General features: G+C 40.0%; 1 protein-coding gene across 3 annotated transcripts in view; it reads right to left on the bottom strand.

Annotated features, from left to right (window-relative positions):
- Positions 1-18,660, bottom strand: part of HOMER1 (homer scaffold protein 1) — a 107,113-nt gene that overhangs the window by 85,184 nt on the left and 3,269 nt on the right. The window contains exon 1 of one of the 3 annotated variants that reach the window (XM_080370884.1): positions 5,216-17,201. The exons of the other annotated variants lie outside the window; for them this stretch is intronic. The gene's annotated coding sequence lies outside the window, so the exon portion shown is untranslated. Of the gene's footprint in view, positions 1-5,215; positions 17,202-18,660 lie in introns of those variants that run through there. 3 annotated transcript variants of the gene reach the window in all.

Here is an 18,660-nt window from a genome sequence, read left to right as displayed (position 1 = left end):
GTGCTGGGTCCTGCAGCTGGGTCACACCAGCCCCACACAGCGCTACAGGCTGGGGCAGAGCGGCTGGAAAGGGCCTGGTGGGAAAGGGCCTGGGGGTGCTGGTCGGCAGCCGGCTGGGCATGAGCCAGCAGGGTGCCCAGGTGGCCAAGGAGGCCAGCAGCACCCTGGCTGGTGTCAGAAGCAGTGTGGCCAGCAGGGCAAGGGAAGGGACTGTCCCCCTGCACTGGGCACTGGTGAGGCTGCACCTCGAACCCCGTGTTCAGGTTTGGGCCCCTCACTGCAGGAGGGACGTAGAGGGGCTGCAGCGTGTCCAGGGAAGGGCAAGGGGCTGGGGAAGGGTCTGGAGCACAAGGCTTGTGAGGAGCAGCTGAGGGAACTGGGGTTTAGCCTGGAAGAGGAGAAGGCTCAAGGGTGACCTCATCACTCTCTACAACTACCTGCAAAAAGATTGTAGCAAGGTTGGTCATTTCTCCCAAGTAACAAGTGGTAAGATGAGAGCAAATGGCCTCAAGTTGTGCCAGGGGTGGTTTTGTTTGGATATTAGGAAAAATTTCTATACAGAAGGTGGTCAAGCATTGGAATGGGCTGCCCAGGGAGGTGACAGAATCACCTTACCTGGAGGTGCTTCTAAAACATGCAGCTGTGGTGCTTCAGGACATGGCTTAGTGGTGGACTTGGCTGTCCCGGGTGAATGATTTGACTTGATCTGTAAGTCTTTTTCAACCTAAATGATTCTATAAGCAAAAATACTGCTGGACTTCCCCCTTGAAACTGCACAATGGAGACACTAAGGGTGAACCCACAGAGTCATAGCTGGTTTTAGAATTCAAACTGACTTAGTAGCTTTAGTTCAGTGAGTGAGAAATCACACATGCTCTAAGATATTGTTCAAGCTGTAAAAGCTTTTTACTACTGGAAACTATTCTGTGATGGGTTCATATAAAAATCTCTGGAAAACAGCCTACAGGAAAAGACTCCAGAGTCCTGGTATTACTTATAGTGAAGGCAGACAATTTGATGTAACAGAAGTACCACAGTAACCATTCCAGTGGAAAAGTGACAAAGAACTTCATACTCACCCCATTTTACACCTGCATCATTTTGTATCACCCTAAAGAGACAGCATACCACACAGTCCCACACTATATTCACTCAGTAGCTGCTGGTGATAACGGCAATCCCTTTTCCTCTACCTAGTTTTGGGGTTTTACTTACTCGTACAAATAGCAGAATTAATAAAAATTGGTCTAAAACAAAATTATAACTCACAGTTGGATCTCCAGTCTCTAACAAAAGGAAGCTTCCACCAGAAACCTTCCTGTGTTTTGGGGCAGCACATCTGACCCAAGAGATTCCTCTGTGACTATTAGGAGTTGAGCTTTTGCTCTCCCAACAAGCACTCTTTTTGACCTGGCTCTTTATTTGCATAAAATTATGAGAAATTATTATCTTTGAAATGTCAATGCCTTTATAAAGATGAGTTGAAGTGTGAGAACTATTTGGGCAGGAGATGGAACAGTTGTGCCATATTTGCTACCTTAAAACCCTAGGCTTTGAAGAAAAAAAACCAACTCAAAATATTTTACTCTGGGCTAAGAAGTAAAGGCAAAATACATATGTATAAGGCTAGGTGCAAAGAATATAGTTTCATATGAGCTAGGCTAAATTTGACCCATATGAGTGGACAGAACCCTACTGAAGTCAGAGATTATGGACTTCCATTACATTTTTTGTGTCAATGAACAGAAGTTTCTGTGTGACACAGTAGGCAAGTCAGGAAAGCAGGTAACTTCAAAGTGTGGGGCAGAAAACATTTCTGAAAGCAATTCCTTCTGATAACATTTTGGCATATGCAGCACTGTGTATGGCATCTTTATGTGCACGTAATCCTGTAAAGCAGTGTATTCAGGAAAAAAAATGAACCATTCTGTGCCAATCTCAGCTAAATGCTCAGTAAGCCCATACATGAGATCTTCCAGAGGAGAAGGGGAAAGAAGAAAGGCAGAGGAATATTCTACAAGCAGACACTGCATGACAACTGCAGGCAGCACTAAAAATTTACAGTCATCATTTAAAATTGCAAAAGCTAGGATCACCATACCTTGGGAAATAAGGCTCTTGCTATTAAACAGAACAAAAAAACCCAAAACCTAAACAACATAATTATAAACAGCAATGAGAAAATTCATTTAAACTTATTCCTCTTCTGTCTGAGCTTCCCATTCATAAGAGACCAGTGAAGAATAGTGGTTATTCATAAACTTTAGAATAGTAAAAAGCTTCTTCCACAGTACAGATTTAAAATTAACCGTAGCACAGCACAGAGACTGCAGTCTCACAAATTTACTAACATCAACAGCACGGAAGCTGGCAGAGTTGCAAAGCTCAGAATCAGTGCTCAGGTTCCCACTCTCCACAAAGGATAAGAAAAGCCAGGCACAGTGAGTTTATTATCAGGACAGAAGTGGTGGCAGAACAGGACACTGCCCGTGCTGGCAGACCCAGGCACAGGAGAATGGAGGCTAGTCTTAAGACCAGGACACAAGTGACCTGGCTTTGATCTGTCTCTGAGACCTACCTTCTTGCCTCATTGTAAGCCATTCATTTGACATGACCAGTTCTTCCTTGGCACCTTCCCTCTTAGAAAATACACTTTTCCAATCTATTTCACTGGCACTTCTGTTTAGGCACCTCACTGAATGTGAAACCTTACAAAACATCAGGAACAAAAGTCCCTTAAACAGCTGTCCCCTAAAAATTTGTCTCCAATACTCTTCTTTGCCCTGCCTGCCTTTATGGTTTTAATGTCAGATTCATTTTCACATGCTCTGATCAGTGTTTTTACATACACACACACATATATCCACCTCAAAGATATTACAAAGTGTGTTAATGAAGTTGGTCACTAATTCAGTTAGCATACTTAGAGCACACCAAGGAAACAGATTCTGTCCTCAACATCTTGCATTAGGACAACCCCCTTGCAGCCCTCCTTAGCTCTCACTATATGACAAGGCACAAAAAATGCAAAAGCACTCAGGAGCCAAGAATTGTCTTTTGTCTCATCGCATCTTCAGATCGCTAACATCAGGTGGAGAAGGCTTTAACATATTAACTTAAAACTTATGGGACTGATGGAATATATTATTTTGATAAATCAGTGTTAAGTTCACTGCATAATAGACATTTTTTTTCCTTTTCTTAATTTCCAGACCAAATTTGAGAAATCAGTAGAGAAGACTTAAGTAAATTCTCTAGTTGCATTACAGAATACAGTGAAAATCTGAATGACAGTCTCTGCTCATTTTCCTTCAAACAAACAATGGATCACACTCATCCATGATACAGTGAAATCAGATGGGTCTTATTAGATATGCTCAATATCCAGATGAACAGCAAAAACTCAAGTTTTGCTTTCTCACAAACTGGAGAAAGCAAAATCTGAAACATGAAAATGTATGCATGTTTATCAGAGAAAGAACAAGACATAGTGCACAGGATTCTGCAGTGGAATTCAGCTTGCTTAGATGTGAGTCACCATCACACCCGTAGCTCAAGCATTTCACTCTGCTATCCAGGTAGATTATCTCACTAACTGCTTGTCCTTACCACACTAAACCTCTACTGGAAGTCTGCCTCCTAACTGCACAGAGCAGCCTGCAGTCTAGCACTGTATACCAAGATGGTACAGGCATTCCTGCTGACTTCTATCAAGCACAGTCACCATGCTCTCAAAGTCCTGACCAAAACAGAACACACTGCATTACATTTGCCAGTTAAGATGCAAACTCTTACACTTGGAATAAAACAGATACTACTTAAAATTAATGCTTATATTCTACAGGAAGGAAAAAACCAAACAAAACTTTTACATTTTTGGTGTAATGTCAGTGAACATGGAGCTGCTTGCGCTAAAGCGTAAAAAAGGTACCTGGAGGGTATGTACAGTGTAATGCTAACCTGATTCAAAAAAAAAGGAAGAAAAACAGGTAAACACTGGATTTGCTTTCACCTCTATAATTCCATGGGTTTTTAAGAAATGCCCGTTCTTCAGTGCCAGCAGCTATCATATGCTGCTCAAGTTCTGCAGGTAAGCAACCAGCTTAAGTGTTACAGGAAACATCCACACCAAGAATTTATCACCAACTATGAAAGTTCCTCCAATAGCTGTAAGGTTTTCCTTTTTTGTCCTTCCACCCAAGCTTCAAAAGCTCATTTTCACACCATGAATCAAGTGAGAGCTTGGGGAGTCAGACTGAGATAACAAGAAGAGTATTACCCAAGGGTAAGTACCCAGTCTTATCTTCATGCTTTCCACTTCAGTTTATTAAGTTATTCCAAGGACATATGCATCTTCAGAATTTTTCTAGGCACCTAAGATATTATTCCTCTAAATCGTGGAATTAAGTGGACAAAGGTATCTCTGAATTAACTTTTACCTTAAATTTGTTTTTAAATTACAAGTTTGGAGAGAACTAACAACCAGCTTTTAATGACTTAAGAGCAGCTAAATTATGTTGTTGAATTTTAGGACAGATATTTACCTATAGTGATCATGATAGCAGATATTAATCCAAAGTTGTATTTCATTTTTCTGTCCAAAAACGCTCGTCAAGGAAGTCAAGAAAGTTCTTCCATCTCTGACTAGACAATAAAGTTTAAGGCATACAGCTATTTTCCGCATCTACTCACTGAAAGCATTAACCAAACAGAAAAATGGCATAATGTCAGGTTCTAGTCTATGAACAAAGACCTCTGGCACAACAGGCTAAGGAGACGTTTCTGAAAGCAACCTGGATGTTAAAACATTCCTGCAACAGCCCTTACACACAGTAAACTAAGCTAAGCGGCATCTGGAATAAGAAACAGGCAGGTAATGGTGTAAAAATATTCCTCATTTCCCTCCACTCTACAGCATGCAAAAGCAACTTCGCCACACTTGCAACACAAGACAAAAAGAGAGGAATGAACCCTACACAGCACAATGTAGCAAAGGAAGAAATAGTGTCATTCATACCTGTTAGGAAAAAAAGTTTAGAAAGGCCCCAAAGTAATTCTTTCTAATCCCCCTAGTTCCTTGACAACCTCTGTTCAGAGGCAATCTTTCTTTGCAATCTACATCTAAAATATCCCATGAAATAGAGCTGTGAGTCAGTCAGATTACTTTCACAGAACTCACGCAAGTATTTTAAGGGAGAACATAGAGCAGCTTAACTGTTCAGCTTGAACTTTCACTGTTACTCAGCACAGCACTTTTAACACTGAGCCATACAGCTGTAAGTTACAATTTCCTTCCTTCTGCAGCACCAGTTTTCTTGAATTTAAATAAATAGACATTCTAGACATGTTCCTCAGGGACTGTATCTGTAGTCTTCAGGACCATTACAAGACCTAAGGGGAAAAAAAGAAGATAAAAAGAAAGAAAGAAAGAAAATCCCCATGCTATACTAGCAGAACAAGCACAGCTCTCCAAATACAGAAGCTGAGAGGGCAAGAGCACAAAGTTGCTTTGGGATGCAGAGACACTGCTGTTGAGCCAGACTCCACCCTCTGCTCTACAGGCAGGCCCAGCAGTGATCTCCCTTCCGGGTGCATGGAAGAGGAGGAGGAGGAGGAGGAAGGCAGCTCCAGATGGGACATGACTTTGAATCTACTGCAATCTCCAGAATGCAAGCCTATTCCCATCCAGCAAGTTTTCCTTGTCACATTTTACAGACACCCTCAAATTAATTAATGGACTCTTTGAGATCTTAAGTTATGTCATTTCCTTTGCAAAACGATTTTCAGTTTGCGAGATGGGCTATTAATGTCACTCCCAAATAACTCATTAGTCTGATTGATGCTGACTAAACAAGGTGAGAATTAAGCCAAATCGGATGGGGCCACTTAGCTGCTGCTGTTGAGGCACAGATGGGGAACAACCGCACCCTGCAAGAGCATGAAGACTCTTTGATGTTAATCATACTTTTGGTGGGATGTAAGGGTCATAAGACAGCAGCAGCAGAACTGCCATCCAGAGCACCACATTCAAACAACTGACAGATTGAACCTCCTTGCTTTGTCTCAACATGAAAGCAAGAGACTGTCCAAAAATCAACACCCTCTGTTCTAAAGTTTGGTTAGATCAATTTAGTTGCTGTAATGAAATCCTTCAGCAGTATTGACAAGTGTCACTGTGCACAGCTAGTGCAGCAAGAAGAAATTAAGAACAGAGGGCTGGTACTAGGACACGCAGTCATGCAGAGCACTGAAGTAACAGAGTGGCAATCCTACATTAGCTTTAGTTCCATAGAACATGGCAGCGTTTAATAAACAATGTAAATGCAGTGACTTCCCGGTTTGACATTCAGTGTGATTTTGTGTACCCCATCAAGTCTCATCATTGCCTATGACAAGAATTTCTGTTCTGATGGCTGTATTTCACAGGTATGAGGCAACACAGACAAAGCATTTGGCAACAGAGACAGGTGAAAATTTTGGAACCTGAGAAGGAATAGAAGGAAGACAAAATCATAGAATCAATTAGTTGTATGTCTTCACTGAGAATCAGCAATTATATGGTAAACAGTGATAGTATTTAAAAATCAGTATTTTTAGATTAAATTAAATTTAACTTCTGTTTTTGCAATCTTCTTTGATTTTGAGAGACAACACTCAACTAATACTGGCCATAATTCTGCTATTCTAAAAGCTAGATATCATGGCAGCTTGTTCAAAACAGAAAACCCAAGGAATATGCATCTTAATTGTTTATTATCAGTCACTTGGAATTCATCTTGAACATATTTCTTTAGCAAAATAAGGTTTTCTCACTTGGCACCACCATCTTTAGCAACCCTTCCTTGTAATACTTCTTACCAGTTTCCTTCCATTATCCACCTTATTGGCTTTAAACTTCCATTTGTCTTCCTTGAAATGATGATACCTCCTTACCTTGTCAACCCCATCAAACAAGTCCACTTCACCTTTTTCTACATCTCCAAGTTACTCATTTTGACGTGCCTTCTACATGTGAAAATGCTTTTTATTTTAGCAGGCCTGGCATTTGCGATTCATTTCCAGCTTAAAACCCACAAACATTAAGAAGCTGTCAGTTAACAGTCACTTATGAGAGCTTTTACACTTAACTCTCAGAAATAAACATCCCAAAATAAATCACTAGCACAACCTGCACATTGACAACAGACAGCTCAAAGCTGAAGCCATGCTTCCACCAGCACCAGTGGAAGTATGAGAATTTACATACGGAGCAAGCAGAATGAACCAGGTTGAATAGACATGCATTTCATCACTATCACCATCAACTGATCTTTGAACACTTTGCAATCCTATCTAGACTGCTACCAGCTGTATGCCAAGTTTCAAAAAGAATCACTGGTCCACATCACAAGATGAGAACTGAATTCTGTGTCAAGGAACTGAATTAGACTCCTGGAAAAGTAAACAGATTAATTTTATATTCATAAGTAACAAATCAATTTGAACCATCCCACTGAGCACTGCAAGAACTATAAAGCCTCGTTAATTCACTTTGAGTATGCCATTGCCATGCCAGCAAGCTCCTCACTTCTGATAACTTACAGCCTACTAAACGCTATGAAATTTGGAAGCAGTGGTTGCATCTATATTGAGCTGTAACTGTAAGTGACAGATCTCAGTTTCCCCAATTGTTTGCATCACACATATGCCAAACACATTCTGAGACTCCTCCTAAGGCAGGACACCCAAATACAGCTCCTGACAGACCTCCAGAGCAGTTTGCTCATCAGATCACTGAAGGCATTCCTAGGATGACTCCAAATCCAGTTTCCCTCCAGTGATGTCCCTCGCACTGTCAGGCAATTTCCCATGGTAGTGGTGAGATTCACAACAAGCATACAGGGTGTTCCGGTTTAACCCCAGACAGCAACCAAGTACCACACAGCTGCTTGCTCACTCCCTCCACCCAGATGGGGAGGAGAATCAGGAAAAAGGTAAAACTTGAGGGCTGAGATATAAACAATTTAATAATTGAAATAAAACAACAACAATTGTAATGAAAATGAGAGAGAAGGGGAGAGGAATAAAATCCAAACGTAAGGGGGAAAAAACAAGTGATGCACAATAGAATTGCTTACCACCCACTGATCAGCCAGCCCTGGCCAACTCTCCACAGTTTATACACCCAGCATGACATTCTATTGTATGGAATATCCCTCTGGCTAGTTCAGGTCTGGTGGCCGTGTCCCCTCCCAATTCCCTGTGCCCCTCCAACCTTCTTGCTGGCAGGGCATGAGAAACTGAGAAGTCCTTGACCTAGTGTATTACCTAGCAACCACTAAAAAAATCAGTATGTTACCAACATTATTCTCAAACAAAATCCAAAACACAGCACTGCATCTGCTACTAAGAAGAAAATTAACTTTACCCCAGCTGAAACCAGGACACAGGGCCCAATCCATTCTTAAATATACCAGTATGACCACACACTGCGCATGGAGCACACGGTGCCCTGCACAGCCCACTGCAGAGGCTGACATGGGAATAGGTACAGAGGTCTGTACAGTAAATGTCAGCCAAGGGGCTGTGCCAAGTGCTGTGATGTAGGGATGGGTCCCAACAGCTGGAGAGGAATGGTCATACCTGGACTAGGCTGTCTCACTGATGAGCAGCTCATAGGGAAGACAACCATCCTGAAAACACAATGGCTACACCAACACTACCCTTGGGTATTGCTATCCAAATAATGTAAAGAAACATTTCTTCACTGACAGCTCATGCAGTTGCTTTGATTGCACTGGTGGAGGCTCGTAAAGACAACGTATTATGTGTTAAGTTGTTCTGAAACTAGATTCTCAACCACTTTGCAAATCATACTTCAAAATACAGGTTATATTTCAGAAAGGAACCTACAGTGATTGCAGTTCTAACCCCAAGATAGCAGGTGAGGTATCAGGCTTCACACAGACAGAAGTTATTTTACTTGGAAGTGTAATTACAGGAAAAAGATCAGATCTCAGGAAACTGCTCAGCGTTTTGACAAACTGAGCACCAAAACACACAGCATACTGTTTGTGCAGAAGTGTTGGCTCAAATGCCTGTGTGACAGGTAAAACTGGAATTTTCTTACCTGTTTCACATGGAACTGGAATTACCTACATGAGACTCAGTACAAAAAAAAAAAAAAATCAACTTAATAGTTGAATAAAAATATTCAAGCAATAAATACATGCTACTACAGTTAGGAATGTCTAATCAAAGATCAGAGCCTAGTGCTTGTTAAGAGCTAGTTAGTTATTTCAGTATCACCTTTTTTTATGAACAGGAACAAACCTCTTTACGTGGTACCTGAATGAACTAGTAGGGTTCGATGCATTCAAAACCTATGTATGAGCCAAAAACTAGAAAAGCCTCCCTCACCCACTCCTTTGCATAAATATCACAGTAGATATTAAAATGTAAGAAGTCAAGCACAAGTGCTTCTGTATCCATGAAATAAACAGCAGCCAGAAACAACCAAGCTTATTAGCTACTTAGAATGCTTTCATTGCGAAGTCAGTCTTTAAGAAAGCTATACTGAAAAACACATTACTCCTGTAAGCTAGACATGGTATAGTCTTCCCAAACCGGAGCACTTAGGTGCTCAATGCTTGCATCCAAAAGAGGCTTAACTGAAGCATCAAATACATGTCCATGTAGCAGAACCTGCCATCTCCCGCTGACTTAACAGGTTTTGTGTTTAGAAAGAGAATACATACTATGATATACAAATGCTTAACCTAGTGAATGGAATGCCATGAGTAGGAAGTAGTAACACTATACTGAACTGCAAAATAATCTCAGTATTTACGAAGAAATGAAGAGGAATGGTTCTTCAGGAAGATGAACCTCATGCACGTAAGACAAGATGATTTAAAGTGATATTTTATATATGCCAATAAAAAGTTTAAAGCATCAGTTTTAATCATTACTTAATCAGCTCTGTGAAGTCTGATCCTGACCACCAATTTCCTAAACCTCTAGCATACAAGCATATCAGTTTATAAGCTAAATGGATTCTGAAATCAAAATCCTTACGTTTTTTCTAATGGCCATCACTAAGGTGTCAACTGACACAAGCAGGTCACCATGACTGTAAAGTTTCAATGAGGACGGTTAACTGCTATTGTGCCACTCTGGCTAGGGATATTTCCTCTTCAATACAAGCTTCTCATAGAAGAATACTAGCCATATTTTTTAAACGTGAAAGATGAAATTCCACTTCGTGATCACAACCAGCAATGCTAATCATAAACTGTGAGTTATCATCCAGTTCTTAATAGCAACACACAGTCATATACTTTCCTGCAAAACTGGGATTCATGAGGTAGCATTCAATGATCTGATTTCCCAAAAATCAATAACCTTACCACACCATTAAATAATCACTATACCCCTCCCAGTACTTCTCCTCTACAATGAGGAAGCTCGCAGGACTCGTCCAAGATGAAGGCAAAAGTCTCTGTCTTAACAACTGGGTAAATTCCGCCCATATTCTTTCTGAGGTACTTCAGAAAAGTACTGTCATATGCAAGTTGCAGGATCACCAAGCTAGCAATTTTTAGGGTCTAAACAGACTCATTAGGATTTTTCCAGAGCCACACAAGGCATTAAACCAAACCTCTGTTCCAGATTCCCACTACATAAACAGCATTTTCCAAGGCTGTAGACCTGTTTGTATGGTTGGACTTAGTAAAACTACTTTGAACTTGAACATGGTGTTGACAGTTAATATTCTTCCTTGACAGCATTTTCCCTCCAGGGTGTTGAACTATTCTTTTCCATACGATTCCAGAAACACATGCAACATCCTATACATGTTGCGCTAAATGGCAACAAAGTCCTCTGAATTAGCAGTCTTGGATTTTACAAAAACAATAGCCAGTGGCAGAAGCAGCAAGGCAGTAAGACAAGCAAGAAGGTGGAACACAAGGTAACCTTTACAGGATCTAGACTTGAGCCCCATCTGTAAAGGCTGAGTTAGTCCAAGTGATTTGAGGATTACTGTTCTATCTCTGAGCACTCAAGAGCAGCAGTATTCTTTAAATCTAGGATTTAGGGTTGTTACTAAGGAGCAGAAGAGAAGGACTCTTTAAACGTATTTTCATGCGAAGTAAAATTGTTCTTTGTAAGAACAGTTGGGGAAGTAGCAGACTGTTTTCCTTTGTGTAAGAACTTCACTCCAGAATAATATTAATCCTCAAATCCTGCTAACAATAAAAGTCACAGATGTTATAGAAAAGGCCTCTATAATACCCTTCAATCCATCCCAGTAAACTGATTTTAAAAATTCATAATTAATGTGGACAAAAAGGGAGGATTGTTTTCAAAGATGTATGTCGCATTTAAGGTCACCAAATACACAATAATCAGTAAAAATTATCACAAATCTTGAGCAGTCTATTAAGATCTGTTACAAGAGGCACAGGCAGCACTTGCATTCAGATGTGAGGTAACTTAGGGAATCCAGAGTTTAGGGCTAACATTTCACAGAAATCCAATCAAAATGGATCATTACTGAATGATGTGCTTTAGTGCCTCTGTCTTTTTCCAAAAAGCTTCCCAAAGATCCTGGGAGTTTTACTATTGTGCATAGCCAGACATGGCAGCTGTGCAGTACTTCTGAAAAACTAAGCCTATCTAGGGCTCAAACCAGCAGGACACCACCTATTCACTAGCACTGCCACAAGAACCAAGTTACTACATATGCCTAGATGCAGAGCTCTGGACCTGGCTTGCTGAAGTAGGCTTGCTGAAGCAGATGCAGGAAATCCTTCAGTTTTGTAAAAAAACCAGTAATACTTCCATGAGAGGGACATATACTCAGATGTTGAAAAACCACTTGGAAATCAGTATCCAGAAGTTGAAACTAAATTAATCCAAGATAAACTGCTCCTGTCTAATTGCAGATTAACTCTTGTAGTCACACACAGGTCACTGAAAAATACAGCTGATGCAAAAGCACAGGTGTTCCAGCTTCGAATTGGCCAAACAGATACTCAGAACCTCAGTTACTGCACGCAATGATTTGACAACAGAGTTACACAGCATGTATTATTCCCTGTGCTTATTTTTGTTGGCATGGAAAATATTTTATACCTTAAGAAGCCCTGACATGGCTGCACACTCCACAGCAAGTCATGAGTTGGAGAAAACACTGGTTTCTGCAGTATCACACAATATATTTTTCTAGATTTTTGTACAGACAAGCCAGGCCTAGCAGACTGTTGAAAATGAACAGGCACAAGAAGCAGGAATTGTGAGAATACATGTCAAAGATGATTTATTTCACCAACACCTCCCTGTAAAGTGTTGACCATTTAAAACTCATTCTTCAGTTTTAAAAACTCAAGGAAGATCTCGTTATATGCCCTGTTACAAGAATAGCTTCAAGATTAACTATGGATTCAAGACTGTAACATACTATTTACAAAGTAAGTAATTTTAAAGCATTTTTAAAATCCAAATTCTAAACCTCGGCAATATTACCTGTTATGTTTTTTACTAAGACACTATGATATGGGGAAAAAATGCCACCTGTCAACAAGCTGAGACTCAACCTAGTAGACAGTATCAAAAAAACCTTTCCAGACTCAGAGCTTCAAAAAACTCAGACACGGACAGCTCTGAGTCTGGACCTTTTTGAACACTTCTTGCCAGAATAAACAGACATTGCAAAAGGTAGGTTTATTCCACCTGTAATGACACTTCCCTTGTGCCAACATCTGTATTTGTACAGCCACACAGTCAGCTAGGTTACAATACTGATGTGGCTCACTGCAGAAATGTTTGCGCTGCAGTAGACAACAGGAAAAATCACCCCCAAATTTCTGTTGTTCCCACTTTTTGGTGGCAAGCTTAGTAAAATCTTAATGATCAAGATGTTGAAAAGAATGCAGCCACAAAGGTCAATGAAACAGTGCCTGTGAACCATTTGCGTGTATATGGAGAAAAAACCAAAACAACCCAACTGAGAGGAACTAGGTATTTCGAGCTCTTCTCTCTTTATTTAGGTAAAAGCCATTAGTCAAAATGAGTGATGCAGATTGCTTAAGTTAGCTAACTTAATATCTGTAGCTAAAAAAAGAAATAATCATGCCTAGATACTGGAAATGTCAATATATGCTTGCATCTGGCAATCCAGCATCATCTTCTGCATGTTTAAACAGTGTTTCCCTAGACTAATTTTTTTAATGATGACAAGCATCCACCACTACTTGCCACCAGAGAAACATGTCAGAATGCAGTGTGTTGCCAGAAGCGTATCTGTCATGCCGTTCCAGAAAATCAATACAGTATTCATACACAGTTCCATTACTTTGCAGAATGGAGCAGGCGACATTAATACCACTACCAGGGCTCTGTGTAGATACAACAGAGCCCAACAACACATGATGCAAAGCCCTGGTGGAATAAAACCACAGCTCCCTCTAGCACCCTCTCTAACCTCTCTGTCCTGAACACAATACTAATTTTGGTGGATCTCACATGGCCCAGCCTTGGAAAAAAATAAAAATCAAAACACCCACAACAGAATGGGGAAAGGAAATACATTATCAAAATTAGATTTTAAAGCGGGTTTTCCACAGTGCAATGCTTCCACATGCATTGTACCTTACCTTTAAGAATTAATATATCTGAAAAAGCCTTGCAGGGGGAACAGCATGAAACCCTCAACTAGAAAGCATGCTCTTGCAAATTTTTTTACAGAAGGCTTTTACCCAAGTAGGACTTTTAAATACCTGTTTCAACCTAACATGGTATATTTAAAAAAAAAAAAGGGGGGGAGGGTGGGAAGAGAGAGAGAGTAGACGGAGTCCTCAGATTCTTGTTTTCACTTTAAATTAATACAGAATAATTTGTCCTTCTGTCCATTCTTCTAGTTTCCTGTGACTATAACCACACACATGGGGAAGCCTGAGGTTTTTCTCAAGTGCAGAACTGTCTCAGATACAAAGGGTGCATTCTTAAAACACAAGTACACTTTATTTCTGTGTGCATATATATACACATTTACTTATGTGAGTTCCATTGCAGATCTGGTCTCATCCTCATTGGGTATCTCTACACCACATTGACTCCCTTGCTAAGCACCTCTTAACCTGAAACTTCTGGACTAGAAGAGACACCAGCTCTTGGTAATTACTCTAGGCCTCAACAGCTTTAAAATTAAATATAACTAAAATAGTAGAAGAACTAAGTTTCTAATCTGTATGAAGTGTTTGCATTGTTTAGATGATCACTGATATGGAATACACTGGAAAACCATAGGCTCAGCTCAAAGTATGTCCCAGGCACCTATACTGATGAGAAACTACTAGTAAATTAGTGTTACATCATGAAATAATGCTCTTCTCTTTGTAGTACACTAACACATAGACATAGATTTGGAAAGCTGTGATTTAAAGAGTGATCAGCTAAGAGCTCTAAACTAAATTACAGTCTTAAGAAACAACCATCAAGAATAAAAGTTTTCCAACAAAATTCCCATAAAAGTGATACCTGAACACTACTTATTTTACTAACTAGCAGGCAGAAACACTCTAATTCCAGTTAGGTATTGCCTCCTCCTGTTAGAAGTGCTGGCCTCTTACAGTATTTCAAGCTACTGCAAACTCTATGGTTTCAAGACTGCATATTTCGTCAAGTATTAGCTCGACATCTGGTTACGAGTCCCGTAAAGACAACAGGCATCATGGTAGGCAAGCACTGGTTGGATGAGAGAAATCACAAGAATGCATACACAAAGCATTCACCTGATGTTTGCCTTCAGACATTAAGAATAAAAACATTCTCAACATGATGAATGTGAAGGACTTAAATGTTTATTTTCAGCAGAACTAGGATTTCACTCAGAGAGCTGGTCTATATATAATCTTTATAACACATGGTAATACTGAAACAGATCAATTGCAGCCTTAAGGTACTACTAGTATCTTCACTAGATCAGCACAGAAATATCCCCCATGGTGTTCAGGACACTCATTTATGTGTTGCCAGGCCAGAGGAGCTGGTTTAGATTTCTCATGCTTATTTCACAGTCATAAAACTACTGTGACAGAAGATAATTTAAGCATGGTAGAGGTCTCCACACATTGCTGCCTGACAAAGTAGTTCATTAACCATTTCAAGCTGATTTACATACAGTCCATCTGTCCAGGTATTTATACCTAACTAAATTTTTTTCAGATAATGAAGTTTTGTGGGTGTTGCCTATAGTAAATGATGTTGACCTGGTTTTGTTATGCTCTCCATGCTGCTGCAGAAGACAGCACAAACTACTTTGCTGCCATTGCTTTCACACAATAAGCATCTCATTTTACCCATGAGATAGCAAGATGGCCAGGAATTGCAGTAACACTGAACTATTGCCACGAAGCTACACCTTCTGCTCTATTACCTGCAACATTTCTGTGTCAGAGATGCACAGCTGATGGAACTGTTGCTAAGACAAAGTTTTTGGGAAAGCTATCATTAAGCCTTATGGGAGGGAAAAAAGACAGGTTAAAGAACCCAAGTCAAGTCAAATTCAGTGGTCAACAATGCTTCTGATTCCTAACAGCTTTATAATGCTCATGTCTTGTTAACCAGCTAGGAAACTGAAAAGCTTAAGGAAAAGACCATGGTTTGGAAACACCTAAAAAAGCAAGTCAACAGGCAGCAAACCAAAACCAACTTCCTCAAGAATTATCGTCCTGTATGTTCAAACAGTATAGACTTTCACATATTTCTAGACTGTGAAGTTTCAAAAAGGCTTTGTAAAAAATATTACATCCTACAGTTTAGAAATAGCATGATCTGTTAATTCCCCCACAGCTATGGTATCGTCTCTTCAAAATGGGACTCCGCATCCTGAATGCTTTAAAGAAATGCATTTGACTAACTCTCCATCCTTCAAAAAGACTAAGAGCTAGGAGTGCATCACCCAGCAAGACATTTTCCCAACTGCCAAAAACTAAAATAAAATACGTATTTCTAGGCAATATAATGCTACTAAGTACATCCTAAAATACTCATCTTCCATAATATTCTCCAGCCAATTTAAGAACCCTAGTATTCTAATTCTGCCATCTCAAACTGACATGTATCATAACCACCTTTATGAAGATAACATACCAAATATAGTCCAACAAAACTGAAGAGAAGCTGAAGTCTTCATAGACACCTTGACTAACATGACATGATGGACAAGCACATCTTATAGAAGCTTTAACTTTGTAATTTATTATCATCCAGTAAAAGTGAAAGGAAAAGCTACTAAGATGAATTTGGATACTTGTCCACAGCACAGAAGGTCATAAAGGAAAGTACTTATGAAGAGACTAGCCATTAATAAATCAGGAATTAATCCAAAAGATTAACAGGACAGCCACTTCTGACCTGTACCAGAATTCGTGGCTGTGCACCTTCCATACTGTATCTAGCATGAAGTGTATTCATTTCAGCCTAAGCAACAACTGCATCACAGTCTACAAACACAAACCTCTTACTCCCCTGCCAGCAGCTGAAAGTAAAAGCAACACCAATGACCAGTAATGTAAAGTGATGGTTTGCAGCTTTACCTGGTCAGAATAATAATCCTAGCTGCCAACATATACCCTGAGTATGTTAACTTAAGATCTATTTCTTGAAGATTTTTAATGTAACCTCTGCTCAAAGAAGACGGATTGCACAATGCTGACAAATTCTGCAATTCTCAATACTGGGAGCACAAGAGGGAAGATATGAACTAGGACAGAACATACTGAGGTCATCCATCTTATTTATGCAAAAGTCCATGTTTTCCTATTAAAAAACACTATTCTGTGTGGTCAACCCAACAGAAGGGCTTACACAAATAAAACAGTTGTACCACTCAACAGTGACTCTTTGTAGGAACTTGTTTTCATGCCACATGGATGAGGAACTAGGCGAGGAGAGACACTGGCAGGTAGAGAAGCGAGACTGGACATCCTATGTGCCTGGCCTATACAATCCCCACAACTTACTCATTTACTTTTTCCTGTGAGATGAGAGATGCCCACAGTCATATGAAATACAGCACAAAGAAGAGTGTCTCCTGAACTACTGCACCGTATAGACCACACTCTAATATCAAGTTTCTCAAAACAACTATTTAAGAGCAGCACCACTGGCCCAGAGACCAGTCACCCACCGCTTGGTATCCACCACATACACAACATATAACTCACTGCACCTGAGCAGGCTGAACTACACTGGCAGAACAGTGAATTCTTCACTATAAGAAATGAGACTAAAAAAGCCACTGCTTGTTTGGCAAAACAATTCCTCTCCCTTATCTCAAGTTTTCTGTGCTCTGACCATTGGAATAGATAACTCTCCACTCATCAGGTACTACAAGTTCACTGTTCAAGCTTACGGAGAACAGCAGCACCCATTAAACACTGAATATAGTACACAGATGCTTGTGTGGCCAGATATATGGATTATCAGCTTGCTTCTACTGCACTCAATTTTAAGACCTTAGTAGAGTATCAGAAAACTATTTTACAACTGCAGCATTTAGAGTCCAGTACATCTTGGTCTAAAAGTATTCTGAAATCCATGGGCAACTGCATTTAGGTGTTAATACAAAATCAAGACCTCTGCTCAGAACTAGCAAATGTCTGATACTTAACCACAGATGCACAGAATTGGTGCTGGCCCTGGCTTGGATGAGCTCACTCACATTTAGAGTGCAGGGAGCTTACCAGCAACACGTAAGGGTTTTGTCCATACATTTGTACCATGCATTTCTGGTTTTGTCCAGCTTGCTAGAAGATGGTCTGCAGAGGAACTCTACTGCAATAGCCTAATGTGTACTGTGAGTCGTCAAAATGTTTGCCAGCCAGTTGTGTCTTCTTGACCCCAATGTGCCAAGAACCGAAGTCATCACACGAACAACTTCAGTATTTAGGATTATTTCAACTCCCTCTAGAGATACGTTTCTTAAGAAGCTATGACATTAAAACACCAGTATTACTGGAGTCGATGAAATGGGAGAGTTTTGGGTTGGTTGGTTGGGGTTTTTTTTAAGTTAAGTTTTTGTTTTCAGAAATGCCCAAGTTAATTCTGGAGAAAGAATGTTTACTCCTCTTCAACAGTTCTCTGTATTTGTAATATGATACACTCAACTGACACAGCTACAAACGCAATACTGATTTTAAATAAAGGAGAGGTTTTCCATTATTAGCATTTAAAAAGCTATGTAATTCCACATCTGCTTAGCAGTTTTAAGAATATATCCCAAACCCATAGTATCATTTAGCCTTTTGGCAGGTTTTTGAAACGCATTATCACTTTCTGGAATATGTAGATAGCTGCAGGCTTGGGTTTATTCTGCTTGGGATTTTTTTTCCCCTTTAAATGGACGGGAAGACAAACAGGAAAAAAAACCTAACCTAAGAAGTCAACCCTTCCTACATCTTGTACTGTGAACCCCAGTGACTAGGACAGAGCCAAGGGTACTGCTGTTATCACCCCACATGCAAGGAAGTTATTAAATTGGAGAATTCAGGGTCCTTAATGGCCTGAGGAGACACACTGTTACCTTCCGTATTAATATACCAATTTCACATTTGAACTCCTGAATGACCAAAACACAAAGGTCATGACTTGTAACTTTTATACTCTGAACTATGT

The sequence above is a fragment of the Falco punctatus genome (assembly GCF_963210335.1).
Source record: "Falco punctatus genome assembly, chromosome: Z".
NCBI classification, from domain to species: Eukaryota; Metazoa; Chordata; class Aves; order Falconiformes; family Falconidae; genus Falco; species Falco punctatus.
The sequence above is the reverse complement of the archived record's forward strand: the minus strand, read 5'-3'. Positions and strand labels throughout refer to the sequence as shown.